At 44.6% G+C, this 19,571-nt stretch overlaps 1 long non-coding RNA gene across 1 annotated transcript; it reads right to left on the bottom strand.

Annotated features, from left to right (window-relative positions):
* Positions 1 to 5,114: 5,114 nt before the first annotated feature.
* On the bottom strand, positions 5,115 to 14,275 carry LOC144112900 (uncharacterized). The gene is made up of 2 exons (XR_013310533.1): positions 14,174 to 14,275; positions 5,115 to 10,252 (listed from the first exon to the last, which is right to left on the bottom strand). It is a non-coding gene; the product is annotated as an uncharacterized LOC144112900 (long non-coding RNA).
* Between the last annotated feature and the right edge of the window lie 5,296 nt (positions 14,276 to 19,571).

Raw genomic sequence — 19,571 nt, 5'->3', positions numbered from 1 at the left:
CACATGATGTTATAACCCTTTTTTTTTGCTGTAGTATGCAGTCTCCCCTTCATATTTTGTGCATATACAAGGTGTCCGATTTAATTCAATGCAAATGGTTGATTAAACATTGCATATGCTGTACACCACAGCTTTGGAAGTTGAATAATCGGCGAGGCTGATGCCTCAGTCAAGTGCAATGTAAATAATAAATGCTTATCCATATAACACTTTCAGATTGGCTTTTTAAATCCTGCGTTTAGGTCATATCTATAGGGAATAACATGGCACACCCTGTATACCATGAGTATTCCGCCCAAACATATTCTTTAAGAATAAATGAAAACACTGAAATGGCTCCATTGCGCCATCTTCTCACAATATGTCCAATGCTAATGGCAATTGCTAGAGTTTAGCAAGGCCGGAAATAAAAGCAGGGTTTTACCGGACGGACCGTAACAGGTGCTGGCACCACATCGCTGGAACTCCTTTATAAAAATTTATTTGTCGGCAACAAAAAATATTTTTCTAGTTTTTTTAATATGCGAAACTAAATGGGTTGACCATTTGGCTAATTTTTTTGTCCAGCACCGTTGCCCACATAGCGTTTTCTGGTCCTCAATGTGGCCGTTTCCACAGAAATCTGTGCACTTTTTCTTAAATTACAGAACAACGCAAGGTTCAAGTTTAATTCAAACAATGCTAGATCAAGGTTTCAGGCAAAACTCCAAAAAAGTTTGGTTAAATTTAGACTCCAAGTTTAGTTTTAAAAATGCGGAAATCTTCAAATTTTTCTCCTGTTAAGCACTTCCATTTTAAACCAAAATGGCATCATCCAGTTTATTTTTTGAGGCATGACAGGGCATCTCAATACCAGACTACATGCGGAGATAAACTTTGCTGACAAGGACCGTTTCCTGAGCAATAATTCTTGCAAAATGCCCAGATGAAGGTGATGTCTTACACTTTGGAGCATGATATATGGAGAAAAATTTTTTTTTCTTTGAAAGAAGGTGTCTACACTTCTGTTGGGACTGGTCGTCCATGAATTTTCTCAGCGAAATCTACAATACCAAGAATTTGGTGCATCTCCTTTCGCGTGGAATGACTCTGCTGTCCCCAAATTTAACTCTTGAAATCGACTGGGAAGTACTGTAAAAAAAATTGTTTCATGAACCTCGGCGGCTGTGAATAGTGACGAAACATTCAAGAAACGGGCAATTTTCTCTGTTAAGGTTTTCTGCCTAGATACATGCCTTACGGAGCATACTTGTCCCCAACAGTTTTATGCTTTCTGGACCACTTGTTTCGTTGCACTCCTAGGACCGCAGCGCAGGTCTAGACAACCGTTTTTTCAAATTTATGAATTTTAAACTACTTGTATGAAATTTTCTTCTCACTTTAATATGTCAACAAACACTGAATCTCAAAAATTCAAAACGAAAATTTGAGCTTTGCAAAACAAAAAGAATTACAAGAATGACTTCACCCTGCAAGAACAATGAATGTTGAACTAGCCTTCTGCCACATTTTCTTAGCTTTGCAGGTTTTAATAAAAATATATATCAGAAAATAATGTTCTGCACATAAAACAGTGACATTTGATGAGCTGTTATAAAATTATTTTTAAATTGCTCAAAAAATTTAATGTAAATACTCTAGAAATAAACTCAATTTTGTTGAAAGTTGCGTCCCTTCTTAAATGGAAATGTGGGACAGACTGCCGGACATATCATGCTGACTTGAAATCCTAATGTTTACATCAAGTGCCGTATTGCTTGCTGCATTGACTTTCTGACTGGTTCTCGCAGTTGCTTGTCAAGTGCGAGTGAACTTTGAAAATGGGCAAGGTGCCACCTCTTTTTGACACAGAGTGGCACATGACGAGAAATGTTGTTTGAAATAGTGGCCATTTGGCAATCACTAAGTGCCAGCAGACTGGTTGGAAATATGCAGAAATCACTCTTGCTTGACACTTCAGCAGCTGACTATGATGCAGGAATACTTTACTGTGAGACTGTTTATTGCCATGGGTGCACCCCAGAAACGCCACATTGTAGCACTCTGTATGTAGCCACTGTCTGCAAGTTACCACATCTGTTCTTCCATGGCCGAGATAAAGGTGACTCCCCTGCCATCATTGGTATCCAAAGAGTCTCCCTATGCATCGCTCCCACTATAGTGGCAGTGTTTATCATGCTGTTCGTCTTTTGATACAGCCACATTAGAAGATGCATGCAAAGTTAGTGGGCTTCCTCATAACAGGAACATTGAAAGGACTCTCAAAATGAACACTGAAGCTTGTTTGGCTGGTTGCTGTTTACTTCAGAAAGTTTTGCATAATACCTTTTCTGTGTGCTCAACTTACTGCCCTACCATTTCTGTATTTTTTTGTCATAGCAGGGATGAGGGACGTTCCTTAGGAAGGCCATGCATATCATGCGAAACCAGGTGGTGTTTTTCGAATACTGCATGGTTATAGAGGCATGCCTCGTTAATATGGTACTTTCGTCCCCCGTCAAAACTGTCCATAACAAATTGGGAAGAAAAATAAAAAAAAACATTTATTCATATATATACACTGGGATTACAGTATGCTTTTCTGCATAACAACAAGCAGTGAATTTCAAATTATAATCTTAGAAACTTGAACATTTTCCCGGTCGCAAAAGTTGTACTGCGGTGCGAAGTGCCTCACAGGCCGTGAGAGACATGATGGCAGGATTCGCACTGGGTGTCCGATTCTGTTTGCTGTTGTATCCACAGTGGCCCTGCAGACGCCTTGCTTGTTCACCAGTTGTTCATCACTTCCTGGTCTACTGCATCAGCTGCAGGCATTCCTGAAGACTCATGAGGAGCATGTCATTGATGAGCACATTCATTTGCCTGTGACCTCCCTGTGAGGAATGCGATTTCTTGGCTGCTCTGTGACATCGATGGTGAGCCAATGTATATGTGGGCTTTGTTGGCTATGCAGAATCCTTCCAGGTTTCTGTGTGCGTTTGCACTTTTTGTACTGGAGTTTTAGGTTCCCTGGTTCACCTATCTGTTTGCATATGGTTCTGTGTTCATGTTAGCACCATTTGCATGTTCCATAACGAAATTCCAATTCTTGTGCAGGATGTCTGCACAATGACAGACACTGCACTGCTGAGTTGAGCTATTCCCGAATCTGGCAGTATCGATGCTAGAGTCTGTGCATCAAAGCTGAGGTCAAGTGTTGGACCTGCCTAACTCCCAAAGTTTAATTTCGGTTTCATTCCTCACTGGTTGGACTAAATTAAATTGTTCTTGCTGCTTATACTTGTAAATTTAGAGCTTTCAACTGCTGTTAAGCTCAGTTCCTCTGCGCTTAACCGCAGTCATATCTCAAGACCAAATACCGCTTAATTTTCACCGCAACTGTTTTTCTTGTGTGTTTTTTTTTTTCCAGAGTGGTCATCACACTGCAAGTGAACAGCTTTGTTTTCATTATTTTTTGAGTGGCTTTGTTCTCTTTGCACGCGCAGGTTGGCGCAACAAAGGTTGAAGAAGCTTCCATTCTTTTCTTTACAATGTTGAAATGCTTATGGAGGTGGTCATTTGAAAATTTATTTATTTTCACATCCTGCAGCCTCAGGTGAAACTGTGGCGTGAGGAGCGGAAAAAATATGTACCCCAGTGTGCTCTTCTGAACACCTGCCCGATGACAGCAGGGTCTAATACACCGAATAATGTACAGTGGAATTTTTTCCTTACATATTTCTTTGTACACTTTTTTCCCAGAAGTGGTTGCTCTCACCCTACAAAGTAATGCAGCTAGTGCTGTGCAGAAAAAAAACACTGACATTAGTTTGCTGCTTGATTTTCAAGCTATGCAACAGCTGAAATGCCCTGGAGACTATACCATGAAGCCTTCAGCAACATCCGCTGCGGTGGCTCAGTGGTTATGGCGCTTGGCTGCTGACCCGAAAGACGCGGGCTCGATCCAGGCCATGGCGGCGAAATTCTAGAGGCCCTTGTACTGTGCGATGTCAGTGCACGTTAGAGAACCCCAGGTGGTTGAAATTTCCAGAGCCCTTCGCTACGGCGTCCCTCATAGCCTGAGTCGCTTTGGGACGTTAACCCCCATAACCCTTCAGCAACATTGGCCAAAACGTAGTTAAGGTACTGTGCTTCTGCTAAGTGTGCGTCCTTTAAGGACCTGATGCCAACATGGTGTGAACATGACATTGAAGAGATGTCTTCATGATAGCTGTCTTGGCAAGTTTACGGTGGAATGAATTGTATTGAAGCAGTCCTTTAATAAAAGCACTGTCTCCTCATTGCTCTTCAGCGCAACCAAACTGCCATATATGTATATAGCCAAGAGAAAATCGGACAGCGATTTAATGTCAAAGTGGTTGTTTTCTGTGCCAAATGAGCTGCAATCGTTGTGCCAGATGACTAGGCCAACCATTTCTTGCACGAATAGAATGCGAAAAAAAACAACATAACATCAGATTTTTTCAGTGCACAGGATTCATTGTACATTGGATCCCACTGTCTTAGGTACAGTTTCTTTAACGGCAGACTGGGGTACATTTAAATGATTGTTTTTATAAGCATTGCAAAAATGTAAAAGTCAGAGAATGGTGGTTTCCTCAGCTTTCATTGCAGAGTATGCAGATGCCAACATATCTTTGACATATTGTAACGAGAAGAAGCATATCTGATAACCCGAGAAATTGTCTGAACAGAAATAATTCATAGTCTGAAAAGAGAAAACTGCACATCTACTCCGGCCGACATTTTACTACAGAAACATGTCGTCATGATGATGATTCTTATTCATTCACAGTGCCAGCACTCTTTACTGCATAAGTCTGTGCAAGAGTGCGAACAGTAAATGGCAAGCAGCAGCAGTAGTGCATCATCCTTTCCCCTGTATTCACTGTCTATGTACTTAACCAAAAATAAAAATTACGATTACCAACGCTGCAAGACCAGGCCCCTTCTCATCAAACAAGCCATTTCCTACAAGGTACTTCACACCAAGGCACTGCGAGTTTTCTGTTTGAAACATAAGTTAAGGAGCTGCACAAGATTATGATTATGATTATGGATTTTTATGGCGCAAGGGCATCTAAGGCCAAAGAGCGCCATGACACAAGGTATTTTTCTTTTTCTCAAGGTGGGGTCAAGGACCCGTTTTCCAAGCATTTCACCCTAAATAAGCCGAGCACCAGACCAGGGGAAAGCTTGTACCCATTGTATCACCGGTGGGTACCCGGCGGCACGGGATCGAACCCCGCACCTCCCGCATCCGAGGCGGATGCTCAACCACTTGGCCACTGCTGCGGTCAGGAGCTGCACAAGATGGTTTTATGGTGGTTTAACGTCCAAAAGCGACTCAGGCTATGAGAGACACCGTAGTGAAGGGCTCCGGAAATTTCGACCACCTGGGGTTCTATAACGTGCACTGACATCGCACAGTACACGGGCCTCTAGAATTTCGCCTCCATCGAAATTCGACCGCCGCGGCCGGGATTGAACCCGCGTCTTTCGGGCCAGCAGCCGAGCGCCGTAACCACTCAGCCACCACGGCGGCTATGGAGCTGCACAAGAGTCCGCACAACTTTCTGCACAGTGCGGATGTCAGATGAGTGATGTATTCCTTCCAGTCCTCATAAATTGGCAGTCAAACCACACCCTCGGTCACATGCAGCGTCACACCGTTATGGATGTTAGTTTTCTGTACAGTATGGTACACTGTTAAAGGGAACATGCAGTCGCGTGAAGTTGACTTTCCGCGAGGCGCTGCTGCGGAAAGCCGGAAAAAATGCCGAGCTGATTATGGTCCGGAGTTTCTTTTCGGCATTCTGTCCCCATGCCTGGATCTCATTTTTCACATCCACAACACATCAATTACCTCTTCTCGCTGCTGAATTGGCTTTTTCCATTCTGTGGTCGCGTTTCGTGCGAAATAAGCAACATTTTCTGCGGACTAGATTATCCATGTGTGAGTGACTTGGTTCATATGCCACTTAACGCGTACAGTACACGTTGATAAACATGCTGTTCTTATTGACTGATTCATGCACTAACACTGCACCTTGGTTTAATCTATTTATTTATTTATTTATTACCTTAAAGACCCCAGATATGGGGCATTACATGAGGGATGGGCATGACAGACTACAAGATGATGGCCTCAATCTTTTTCTTGAATTTGGTGGGGTTGGTAAGGTGTATGGCTTCCGGCGGCAGATCGTTCCAGTCCCGAGATGATTTGACAAAAAAAGATCGTAAATGAGATGCGGTTCTCGCAGGGGGAGGGTGCACTGTCTTGCTGTGGTGAATGCGGCTGGACAGATGATGTGCTGCTGATATGATCGATGCTCCTAAAGATGAATGATAAAACTTATGGAACAAGCATAATCGAGATATTTTTCTTCTTGTTTCAAGACTAGACAAAGAGGCTCTAGATTTTAGAGAAGACACACTAGTATAATATGAATAATCACAGTAAATAAAGCGGATAGCGCGATTTTGTATTTTTTCAAGTGTTAGCGAGAGGTTCGACTGATTAGGGTCCCATACTGCTGAAGCGAATTCTAATTTAGGTCGGACGAAAGTTTGGTAAGCTAATAATTAAATGGAAGGGGTAGCAAAACGAAGATTTCGACGTAGGAAGCCAAGGGTGCGGTTAGCCTCATTAGCGATGTTCGTTATATGTGAAGACCATGTTAGGGTATGAGTTAAAGTAATGCCTAAATACTTACAGGTAAGAACGGAACGCACTTCAGAACCAAAAAAAACATATCTAGAGGGAATGTGGGATTGCCCGCGATGGAAGGAAATCATACATGTTTTAGCAATATTAAGGGACATTAACCACGGCTTGCACCAGGTTTCAGTTCGGGTTAAATTTTGTTGAAGGGTGTCGGAGTCGGTGCTTGTAGAAATCGGGCAGTAAATTACGCAATCATCTGCAAATAGCCGGATGTTAGAGGTAACGTTGGAAGGAAGATCATTAATGTAAATGAGAAAAAGCAAGGGTCCGAGCACTGTGCCTTGAGGAACACCTGAAGTAACCGGAGAACGAGGGGACGACGATTTGTTAGCGTAGACGAATTGTTCTCTGTTAGTCAAAAAGTTTTGAAGCCAGTTCATCACTAAATGATTAAGGTTTAGACGCGAGAGTTTTAGTAGTAATCTTTTGTGCGGTACTTTATCGAAGGCTTTTTCAAAGTCAAGAAACAGCGCGTCAAGAGGGATATTTAAGTCAAGATGCGAACTAAGGTCATTGATGAAAAGGGCTAGTTGGGAATCACAGGAAAGTCCTTTTAAGAAACCATGTTGTTTAGGGTGAAAAAAGTTTACTGAGACTAGGAATTTAATGATGTGAGAATAAATAACATGTTCAATCAGTTTTGAACAAATGCTTGTGAGGGAAATAGGGCGGTAGTTTTTACAAGAAAAAGATGAACCTTTTTTGGGGACTGGGACGATCTTACCTATTTTCCAGTCTTGTGGCAGCACACCTGATGTTAGAGACTGTTGAAAAAGGTGGCATAAGATGACACTAACAATGTTCTTAGTATTTTTTAGAACTTTAGAGTTTAAGCCATCAATACCAGATGAAGAGGGCACTTTCAATGATTCGATTAGTATCATAATTCCACTGGTATCGAACAGAATGTCTAGCATAACAGGGTGATCGAAGACAGGGAAGTATGGTAATTTGCCTTCAGGTTCTTTAGTAAAAACTGAGCAAAAAAAAAAGGAGTTAAGAGTGCTACAGACTTCTTGTTCCGGTATGAGAATGTTACCATCTTTGTGTAATGTTAGAGGTTTGTGGCGTGTAGGGTTAATAGTTTTCTAAAACTTGTTAGGATTGGTGCGCAGCATAGACGGTAAAAGAGATGAAAAAAAGGAACGTTTGGTTTGGCTTGCTAAAGATTGGAATATTTTTTCCGCAGACTGATACCTTTTCCACGTGCAAGCGCTATTCAGGCGTTTGGCTGTTCGAAAAAGTCTTTTCTTTTTCTTGTTGAGGTGCTTCAGTTCGTTATTAAACCACGGTGACGATGATTTTTCTGTGATGGTGATAGTAGGGATGTGCTTATCAATCAGTTGATGCATTTTGTGTTTGAAGAGAGACCAGTTAGTTTCAATAGACCGGCTTGAGAAGTCAAGGACCAGCCACGCCCAAAAGTCGGACAGTTCTGCGTTCATGGCTGTGTAGTTCCCTTTGTCATATAAGGTTAGTGTCTTTTTTTGCTTTTTCAGGTATGGCAGTTTGAAGGAAAATGTGCTTAGTATTACGGAGTGGTCACTAAACCCAGGTAAATGAAGCAGAAGTGACACGTTATCTGGGTGGGAAGTGAATACAAGGTCAAGAATATTAGAAGAATGATCAGTTTGCCTGGTAGGGTTAGATACGAGCTGGGACAAGCCGAAGGTTAGGCACGTGTTAACAAAGTCACTTTCGATGTTATCTTTGGATGGAATGGCAGGGAGGTCAGACCAGGTAATATCGGGAAAATTAAAGTCACCATAAAGAAGAATGGGAATGTGCTGATGTGACGTAGTTATGACGCGGAGTGTTTCATGGAAGTGAGCCACAAAGGAATCTGTTAGATCAGGTGGTCGATAGCAAACGCCGATGATAACTGGAGGGAACGAAGCATGGCATTGAATGAAAAGCAATTCTAGAGGGGATGCAAGATTAATCTCGGAACAACGACATGACTGATGAGCACCGATTAGTACACCTCCTCGCCTGTTTATCCTGTCACGTCGAAAGAAATTGAAATTTGGAAACACGGAAAGTATCTCGGAGTCTCCTATGGACGAATTTAGCCATGTTTCGGTTAGTACAATTATGTTGCTCTCCGTCGTGCGTACGAGACTGGCGAGGGTGTCAAGCTTAGGTGGAAGGCTGCGGATGTTAGTGTAAAGAATGGTCAAGGGGCGGAGCTTAGTCTTTTCGGAAGGGCCATTGGGTAGCTATGGAGTGCGGGGAACGACTTTGTTTGTAACATGGTCATAAGTGTACGTAGTGGTACCAATGATGAGCTTATTATACCGGAGTTTGTATTTTTCGGTTAGCGATTTTCCAAATGCAAGTAGCTGCTTCCTTGCCAAGAGAGTAGTTTTAGAGTAGTCCTCAGAAACACTATAGCCACTGTCCTTTAGTTTGCTAGCACAAGAAAGAATTTTTTCTTTTGTTTTATAGTGAGCAAAATTAACAATAATCGGCCTGATTTTGTTAGCATCAAACTTTCCCAGTCTGTGAGCTCTTTCAATGTCTGTTGGGTTGATTGTGACGTCTAGTTTTTCTTTGCATACTTCAGTGACAATCTTTTCAGATTCAGCCCAGGTTTCTTGGTTAGTGTCTTTTAAGCCAAAAAAACAACAAATTGGATCGGCGTGCCCTGTCTTCACAGTCGGCCAGCTTAGACATAATGTTCGATATTTCACCTGCATTTTGCTCCGCAAGCTCCCGAACTTCGCTTATATCATCCTTTATGGCGCCAAATGATTCGCAATCTTTTTCAATTTTAGATAGTCTGCTTCTTTTTTCACCTAGCGCTTTGTCATTTTGGGTTAACGTGCTGCAAATTGTTTTCATTTCGGCCAGCAAAGATGCCTGTCCAGATCGAAGTTCATTCAAAGCTTCCATTATGTCGGAAGAATCTTGCGGAGCAGCACCGCGGGTGTTTGGACCGGGGTTTAATTCAACATCACCCGCCAAAATCAGCAGTTGGCGGATGACACCGAGGCATTCAAAGGCAGTCGCGACACAACACTGAGGGCTCGGCAGCACTAGCAATGCCGCATAACGGGTACGCCGCACAAATAATGAGTGTTCATAGTTTGCCTAGATGACAAAAAGGCGACGCAGGTGAGCGTACGTGGACATCGTTGCAGTGCTGCCGAGCCCATTAAGCGCGTTCGGCGTTGGTGCTGTCCTTAAGTAGTGTGGACGCTGCGGTGACGTAGACATGCTGGCTATCATCGTTGGGGGGAGGTTGGGTGGGTAGAGTGGCACATGCGCTGTACTCAGACAGGAACCAAAGCTGGTGTTTGGGCAGTATTCCAAGGTAGGCCTACTTGAGGGAGGGCGTAGATGGCACTGGGTCGACCCTAGTGATCCAGCCGACTAGGGTCCGGCCGGGATGCACAACCAGGCGTTGTTGCTCCACGGATGATATGGCGATGGTACCGGCAGGAGGGTGTTGCCGATGGCCCAGCTCGCGTCAGCACAAGAACCAGCCGGCGGACTGAAAGGCACGAGCGCCAGCACCTGCACGACAAAAAGGCGACGCAGGTGAGCGTACGTGGACATCGTTGCAGTGCTGCCGAGCCCATTCGGCACCTACATCGCCGAAACAATAACAAAAAACACCTTTACAGACAGGCTGACTGCTGGAAACGCTACAAAGGCTGGAAATGCTACAAAGCATGCAATAAGGATTATCAGTTGATGTCTAAAAAATGGTGTCATTGCATGGCATCAATTTTTTGGGAAGGAAGCATTCGAGTATTTTTTTATTTATTTACACACACTGCTGTCTCTTCTTTTAGAGGCGTAACAGGGGTGGGCTACACAGCTTTTGATTACAACAATGTCAATAACATAGTTAGGCAGTTCTTTTTGAAATTGATTATTTAGCAATGCACGCAGATCACCGTCCAAGTTATTCTATAATTTAACATTCTGTGGACCTTGATATGCCGGCCTGTTGACATTGCAGATCTGCAAGCTTGAGCAATTTTTGGAAGCCACCCAAGACAAACACATTAGGTAAAAAACTGTGAAGCGTAGTAGTGATGTCATTGTTAAAGAGTGCGGGAAGACAGGACACATGAAAGGAAGACATGCAACACAACCACTGAAGCAAATGGATCATTACCAACTCGCCCAAACAGAAGCTTTAATTTAGAGGTGATATGTTCACTTTTTCAAGAACTGGTGAGCGGTTTGAGCAGCTTTACATCGTACCAGTCTTTTTAGTTTTCATTTACCCACTGCACTGTTTTTTCACATTCACACTGCTCTGATATAATAACTACCAGCCCTTCTGACATGTATGATCCTGACAAAAGTCAACGAAATTTGGGTGCGCAGAAAAACCCATATACATGCGCCATAACCCATAGCAACATTTCCAAGGCAATCATGAGGGAACATGCACGCTCCATTCACTGGCATAATGCCAGGCAATTGGTACACAAGGCACCAGCACACCAATGAAGTTTTTCCTACACAGCCACATTCTGCAAACCTTTGAGGCTGACAAAACAGAAGATAGCAGTGCAGCACAAGATCAAGACTGTGACTAAAGATTTCTGGATGATAGGATTTAACAAAAGTGGCCATGGAATACTCTGTGTCAAACAAGCACATAGTTAACATACAACAGAGGAGAACCGTACACTGGTGAGTTGTTGGTATACCATGGCAACAGCAGCACCACAAGACAATGGCACAGGATCAGCACAGCCCCCTAGTTCTTCTGTCAATATCTTTTGGTGCTTCTACCGCAGATTGAATATTCTATAATCAGTACTTCTCATGATAACTTGGTATCTTGCAAATACTTTAAAAAATCTATATTTAGAATGAACTTAAACACTTGTACCCATTCTTGTATTACTCATAACATGCTTCAAGTTTTTTTTTTTTCTGGAAAAGGGGGGGGGGGGGGGGGGAAGGCGAGATGCTGGCAGATAACTTCAAACATGTTTGCTACGTCCTTTTGCATACATTCCTCCCAGATATTTTTGGGGACACTGTTATCTGTTCTTATAAGCAAACACAGGTTTTTTTGTAATGCTCCTTTTCTTATTCTCAATTTTACAACCCTGCTGGGGGCACGTTGTTTGACCCCTCGTTGACCTTACGAAAAAGAAAAAAAAGATGTCTCGGGGAAACTACCCGTGGAATCTCCCACGCATGCTCCCCTATGTCGGACCGTGAGACGCGACCAACGATGGACAAGATGACGAAAGGAAGTGGGCAGAAGCGCATTCCCGAGGACGAAGTAGCAGCGGACCTCCGTATCCTCCTTGCCCATTCCTACAGGGCTCAGCGTGCTATGTGCGGCGACTCTTCCGATCTGTGAATCGTGTGGTGAAAGCGGCGGAGCCTCAGTGTATTTAACGAGTGTCCTGAGTACGAACGATCGCTCTGGGCCCTGACGACAAGGCTCACCCAGTTGCTCGACGCTATCAACTTTTAATTCTTGACTGTTTGCTCTTTGTTTCCTTCTAAATTATGTAATCAAGTTTCTTGAAAAGTGCCAGGAAACCCGTTTGTTTTTCGTTTTCCCAAGCTTGAAGTTCCATATTTCTTCAACCCGAAGGCTCGGACCCGCTACCCAACGGAGCCCGGGTTCGAGTGAACCCCTGTGCCACGACACTATGAATGATTTACTTTTCACTGTTCAGACATTTTTTAAAAGTTGAACATAGTCTCAGCAGATACTTTCTTGTTACATAGTACTCAGTACCATAAGTAACTGTTTTCATGAAAAGTATTTTCAACAAATCTGTTTTGCACTCATGTGCCCAAACTTTGATCTACAGCAGATAGATCTGAGAAAAACGCACCAAGACTTAACTGCCACTCAATGTTATTTCACAATATCAGCATACGGTGATGCCAAGTTCAGCAATACATAGTACCACAACTTGTTTGGCAGACTTCGCTACAAATGTATTATGCTGTCTTGCCATGCTGTTGCCAAATACAAGACATGTTAACCTGTTGTCATTATGAGCAGGCAGTGGTGGTGAACAACACTTACAGTAAGAAAAAAAAGAGAGAGAAGAGGCTATCAAATACAGATGCTTTGCTGAAGCATGTTGATGACCTCTGTTAACACTAGTTATGTCAAACTAAACTGGTAGCCGCGTTCACACTCATTTGAGGTGCTGAATCGAGCTGGACTGGTCAGAAATGTGCTTATGGAGTGTCTTTATACGGTTATGAAGGCATCAACTGTACAGCAATTGTAAACGTTGTCACTGTCATTTCGGCTCAGGAGGGCTAATATTTTAGTGTGAAAGTACTACTTCATGAGGTCTAACTGGCTTACAGAGTTAGTGTGAAGCTTGACCTTGAGGATGACCTTGGCAAACATAATAAAATAAATATTGCCGGGACTGGGATTCGAACCCGCGAAGGCGCGAGCAGATCAATTTCGCTGGCCTGTGCACGAGAGCACCATGCTGCTGCCGCAGACGACCCCGGTTCGCGTTAAACTGCAACACACGCTCGCGCTGTGCATTGCATGTCGTCGTCTTCCATCAACAACTACTCTAGAACTAGTCTCGTCGCCAGAACTGCCGACGACCTAGCAAAGCAAAACCAAAGCAAAGCACACATATACTCGGTTTAACTACGTTAAAACCCTACCATTCTCCCCCTCCCTTGTGCGGTACCCGTTTACTATACAGGGTCACAGTGGCTGAGCTCACACACTGCGCTCAGTATTTCAAAGAAAATTAACTGTGTGAACTCGCTTAATTGAACAGGTCAGGCCTGAAGTGATCAATTTCGAATCGCGTCACACGGAGGTACTATCGGCAGGCAAAATTTACGAGGTGGGAGTGTACCGGGAAGAAGAAGAAGATTGGTTTTTGGGGAAAAGAAATGGCGCAGTATCTGTCTCGCATCTTGTCGGACAACTGAACCGTGCCGTAAGGGAAGGGGTAAAGGAGGGACTGAGAGAAGAAAGATGTGCCGTAGTGTACGGCTCCGGAATAATTTCGACCACCAAGGGATGTTTAACGTGTACTCACATCGCACAGCACACGGGCGCCTTTGCGTTTGGCTTCCTTCGATAACGCGGCCGCCGCAGTCGGGTTCGAACCCGGGAACTCCGGCACAGTAGCCAAGCGCCACGTAAGCCAATCGCTCGAAGTGTCTGAACGAGGGGACTTGCATTCGCCACACGCTGGTAGCATTTTTAAAGCACTAGGTCGCGAGGAAGCCCCACAATAACTTTTCTTCCCCGAGAACACGCACCCCAATAACTTTTGCTGCTGGTGGTACATACATTTACGCGGTATGAACTCGACCCTGCCTGGTAGGATTACGCAGCAGTAAAAGCCTCCGAAAAGAAAAGTGACCATATGGTACCTCAACTGCTGTTTTCCCAAAAATTAGTACAGTACTGACGAAGGCCGTGTAGGTAGCCGCGCAGCACGGAGAGCTCACCTGAACTTGCTCCAACGTGTCATACTTGAACACTGCAGCATAACTTTTTGCTTGCGCTTAAAAATGCACTTAGTGTTACAACAAACGCAAGAACAGCCCCAATCCAGCCACAGATACAAACGACCCGCGGCACGACGGATGATGCTGATGTCGATGGGCAGGCCGTCCCAGGCAGATGGCGCTACAACGCTACCTACGAAATGAACTTTTTCTGCAAGTGATACAAAATGCGCTGGAAACATGGCTCAGAATTATTAAGAAATGACACCACAATAGCACCATAAAAACAATGAAAGCTGACAGCAAAAATAACGAAAGTACAGATTTTAGACAAAACTGCAAACCGTAAAATCAAAACCGAAACTCTGCAAAGAATGCACTCGGAAGGCAACTTCAACTTTTTTTTTGTGATCGAAGCGCGTTGACCTACAGCTGCACCAACTTGAGTCTCAATTTTGATGCGTGAAAATGTTATTCCTAAAACCGGCATCATTTTTTTTTCCTGTCCGAGTCGCGACAGCGCCAGCATCACGGCAGCGGCAGATCTGCCAGGCAAAAGTATTTCAAGCAGAAATTTACAAGCTACATATGTACACCGTAGGTCTAGATACTCTTTCTTGAATCAAATGCTCTCTCGTAACCGAAACAAGATTGGTTTCGGTTCCATAGCGTGTACTGCCATCAGACAGTACACGGGCCTCTAGCATTAACGCCTCCATCGAAATGCGACAGCCGCCGCGGGATCGAACCCGCGTCTTTCGGGTCAGGAGCCGAGCACAATAACCACAGCAGCGGCTGAACGGAGGTGCTAGCATTCATGGCGGTACATGGAAGATATGGCGAAGCTATTATAATTGTGCAGTCTCAACCCCTTTTCTCGATGCGTCATATCTCGTTTCACAATTGGACGGGCAAAGATTGCAGGCTGAGATAAGCCGCGTTTACAAGAATACAGCAGTGCCGCACCGCATATTTCGCGGACGCGACACGCCACTATTCACATATGTACTATCGGGCACAAAAGTTTGCGGGACGAGAGTTCTTGGAAAAACGTTTATTGCAGCTCCACTTCGCTAGTAAGTCGCCAGACAGTGTATGAAGTATACTAAAGAGTGCTTGGCTAAGGTGGCCTAGCTTGGCCATTGTCTGGGCCCTTGGCAAGTTTCGACTTTATCATAATGGTTGTCCTTTTGACGTGGTCACCAACCACCATGCCCTATGTTGGCTTTCTTCGCTAAAAGATCCCTCCGGTTGCCTGCCATGGCTCGATGGGCTCTCCATCTACAAGAATATAGCATACGTGCCGTATATCGCTCGGGCTGCAAGCACCATGATGCTGATGCCTTGTCCCGCTCTCCACTACTGGCCGAGCTTGCCAGCCTCTCTGCCCTCGAATCCGCTGTGCCTTCGCTCAACACATGCGACTTGACTTCTGAGCAGCGTAAAAATCACTGGATTGCCTCTCTTCTTGACTTTCTCTCTGCCCCATCTACGGCACCTGCATACCGCACGTGTAAAATTTGTAAATTGTAGGGTTTAACATCCAAAAACAACCCGCCGGCTACAAGGGTCGCCTTAGTGGAGGGCTCCGGATTAATTTCAAGCACGTAAAGAAGACTGAAGAGACATACACTTAATGCAATGTGACCATGCTGCCTCCAGAACTTTTGCATAGGCTGTCAGAAGCAAAAGGCGAAGGGCTATCCCGAACTATTTCCTGCGTAGTTAGTGTCTCATGGTGTCAGAAGCTTCAAACCATTTAGGTAAAGAGAACTAATTGATCAACAGCTCAGAGAGAGACTAACACCATTCTTGCTTCAGGTTGTTGACAAATTCGACCTCACCATGACATCTGCTAGGCATCCTGGTTAGCTTAAATGTAGAGTGACTACCCAAGCAAGCAGTGGTCCCTGGTTTTATCCCAAGACTAAGACGAATTTTCCTCCAGCTGCAAAGCTTCTGAGAAAGCTGTCTAGCTTTGCTTTGCAACCCTATAACTGCGATCAAGTTGAAACTCACGAGTAATTGCTGCCTAATTGAAATGCACTTCGCCTCTAGTGTTTCCCTTAAACACTTTGGACTACATTGTGAATGTGCATTCTAAGAGCATCTTCCATTCCCCAATATTATCCTTGCCCTAAAACAGTTAGCAATCTGAAACTCAAAACAAAACAAGAGGCTCCATGCTGACACTGTCAACAGGAATTTTCTATTCAGTCTTTAAGAATATATGCATGCTATTGTAACGATATTTTTGATACAGCACTGTGTACACAGACTTAGGACACAAATAAATCGCACTCTCACTTTACAGTTCCATTCAGTGCCTCTCACGTCTTCATGTCTACTCTTTGGTTATAAAAGCGTTTTTGCTGCAGTGCTGCCTGCATTACCTACCCCTTTCCAGTTTCCTATTCTTCTTTTGCCAAGGCTGTGGAGTCTGATAGCACCTGTTTCAGTTAATAGGTATATTTAGCAGGCTAGTAGCTGCAGTCCACAGAGTGTTTGAAGTTACTTTCCTTGCAATGGAATAAAATATAGCAGGAAGCTTTTAGATAACTGGATTCTTATGCTGCAAACCTGTTGGACCTAACATGTGCTTTCTGGCAGTTTCTCAGTGTCATCTTTCTGCATTTTTGAAGTACACTGAAACTTAGGATTAGAGACAATGTTAGATAATGCTTTGTGCAACATGCACGGAAGCAACTTCACATTTTTTTGCCGTGGCTGCAATACTAAAAGGATGACTTAGAGCTTGAACTAACACATGCAGGCGTTTGAGTTTAGGTCCCCTGTTGGGCTCTCTAGAAAGTATATGCTTGCTGTATGAAGTCGAGGGTTGGACGGAAACCTGTCTGGTCGGGGCTGTACGTGGAGAAGGCAGAACATCGGGCAAAATAAAATAAACTCCTAAATGATGTTTCAGCTCCCACACGGGAGCCTTGTTCACAAACAGGTGCAGATGTGTAAGGCTGGCTATTTAAGCTTGAAAATGTGCCCTAGGCAGCAGGCGTATGCTCTAGAAAGTGCCCCGTCAGTGCGATTAAGAGTGTGTTCGGTTGTCTGAATGATTAAGGAGTCTAGGCATAGACGGCTCTAGAGGTTCTTTTCTGTTTTTAAAATGCGTGCATTGCTTCAATCTACATCATGCTGCTGGCTTTCAGAATGTTCGGCGAGTGCATTTGACGACGCTTTCTTGTTTGCAACATCATGCTGGTGTTGTTTCAACCTTTTAACAAAGTTTCCACTTTCCCCCACATACACATGGTTACAGTCTCTGCACGGTATAGTGTACACTATGCCCGGAAATTTTTCTTTCGGCAGGCAGTATTTTACGTTGACGAGGGCTTGCCGCAACTTTTTTGCCGGCACGTGTGACACCTCAGAGTCATAAGATCGCAAGATGCGTGCCAAGGCTTCGTTGATCCCGGGCATGTATGGCACAGGTGCACATTTTTTGGCGGCTGGGCTACTGTCAGATCGTGGGGGTTGCAGCAGTTTGCGTTCCACAGCGTTGACGAAAGGCAACGGGTAGCCACATTCGGAGAAGTCCTTGCGAACACTTCGATGGTCGGCTTTCACATCCTCTGGCTCTGTGCAGATCCGGTATGCTCGATGAAAAAGCGAGGCAACCACTGATCTTTTGTGAGAGGCTGGGTGAAGGGAGTGAAAGTGAAGATAGCAGCCAGTATGAGTGCTCTTCCTGTACACTTTGAATGAGAGCATGGATTGGCTTCGTTTCACTAAGACATCCAAAAACGGAAGCTGTCCATCCTCTTCTTTTTTGACTGTGAACTGGACGACTCTTTCGATGCTGTTCAGATTTGCTGCAAAATAAAGTAAAACATCCTTGTTGATAATAGCAAAGCAATCATCAATGTACCGCACAAAAATCTTTGGCTGTGGGCTGAATGAATCTAGTGTGCGGCTTTCCAGCTATTCCATTGTTAGGTTTGCAGCGGTTACAGAAACTGAAGCACCCATGGCTGCGCCGTGAACCTGTTTGTAAAACACCTGGTCGAAAGTAAAATATGTGTTACTCAGGCAGAAACGCAGGAGTCGCCTGAGATCTGGCACATCGATTGGCGACCTGCCAGGCGAAGTAGCATCAGATTCCAGGGCCGCCGCGCAAACCTCGACTGCTAAGTCAGTTGGAACACTCGTGAAGAGCGACTTGACATCAAAAGAGACCATCATGTCACAGTCCTCAAGATGCACGTTTCGAACTTTTTATATAATGTCAGCAGAATGAGGCACATTGGTGGGGGTTCTTCCAATGAGCGGAGCCAGTATGCGGTGCAGGAAGCCGGAGAGCTTGTAGAGGGGTGAATGGGTAAAATCTGCGATAGGCCTCATTGGAACATCGGTTTTGTGTACCTTAGGAAGGCCATAGTACGCCGGTGCTGAGTCATTGTGACATAGTAGAGCTAAGTAGAGAGACTTATGTTGGGGTGGCAGCACGCGAAAGACTTCCGACAGAAGCTTTTGCAACTGTGTCTGTATCTTTGGCATTGGATCCTCCTTGAGACACGTAAGTGCTCCGGTCATTCAGCAGGGCCAGCATTTTGGCACAGTAGTAGACCTTGTCGAGAACAGTGGCATTTCCTTTGTCAGCTGGTAGAATGACCAAACCGGCATTAGCGTGGAGTTGCTTGATGGCATTGCACTGAACTGAAGAGTGTCGAGGAGGCCTGAAGCGTTTGCAGCCTCGAAACGCCGAGTGCACGAGTACGTGCTTCTTCGTGGCGGGAAGGTTCCACCTTGCTGATTGCGTTCTCCACCGTGCATACAATATTTTCTGCGGTCTGGGGCCAGTGCCACATTGAAGTTTAGGCCCAGGTTGAGTGCAGACATTTGAGCAGGATCAGGCTTATAAGCGGACAGGTTGTGGACTGTTGACAAAGTGACGTTGGTGCGTGCAGGCCTATCCTGATGTGTGAGCCTGTTGAGTTTGTTTTCGTGGGACTGTTCTGCTCTGGCAGCAGATAATTTGGCCTGAAAATTGGCATGTAGCTGCACGCTTGGGAATACTGCCGAGTACTGGTGCTCTAGCCGGCACCGTGCAAAGAAAGCTTTGGTTTCTAGTTTCCTAATCGTTTGTTTGCAATCCAAAATTCTTGCCTGTAGTAGAAGTCGTTCAGCCTTGGCGACAATGCTGTAGCCGAAACTTGTTGCAACGGGCCTGTTGAGGCGGAGGGGCCGAGGAATGAGGCCAAGTGTCTTGCATGTCATGTTGAAGGTCAAGTGCCCTTTGAATGATGCCACTCGAGTAGTCACGGAAGTAAATCGACAGATTTCGGTGATTGCTCTTTGGCCATACGACCGGCGTAAGTTGATGAAGTCGAGGGTTAGACAGAAACCCGTCTGGTTCGGGGTATACATGAAGGCAGAACACCGA

The sequence above is a fragment of the Amblyomma americanum genome, chromosome 1, assembly GCF_052857255.1.
Source record: "Amblyomma americanum isolate KBUSLIRL-KWMA chromosome 1, ASM5285725v1, whole genome shotgun sequence".
Classification (NCBI taxonomy): domain Eukaryota; kingdom Metazoa; phylum Arthropoda; class Arachnida; order Ixodida; family Ixodidae; genus Amblyomma; species Amblyomma americanum.
The sequence above is the reverse complement of the archived record's forward strand: the minus strand, read 5'-3'. Positions and strand labels throughout refer to the sequence as shown.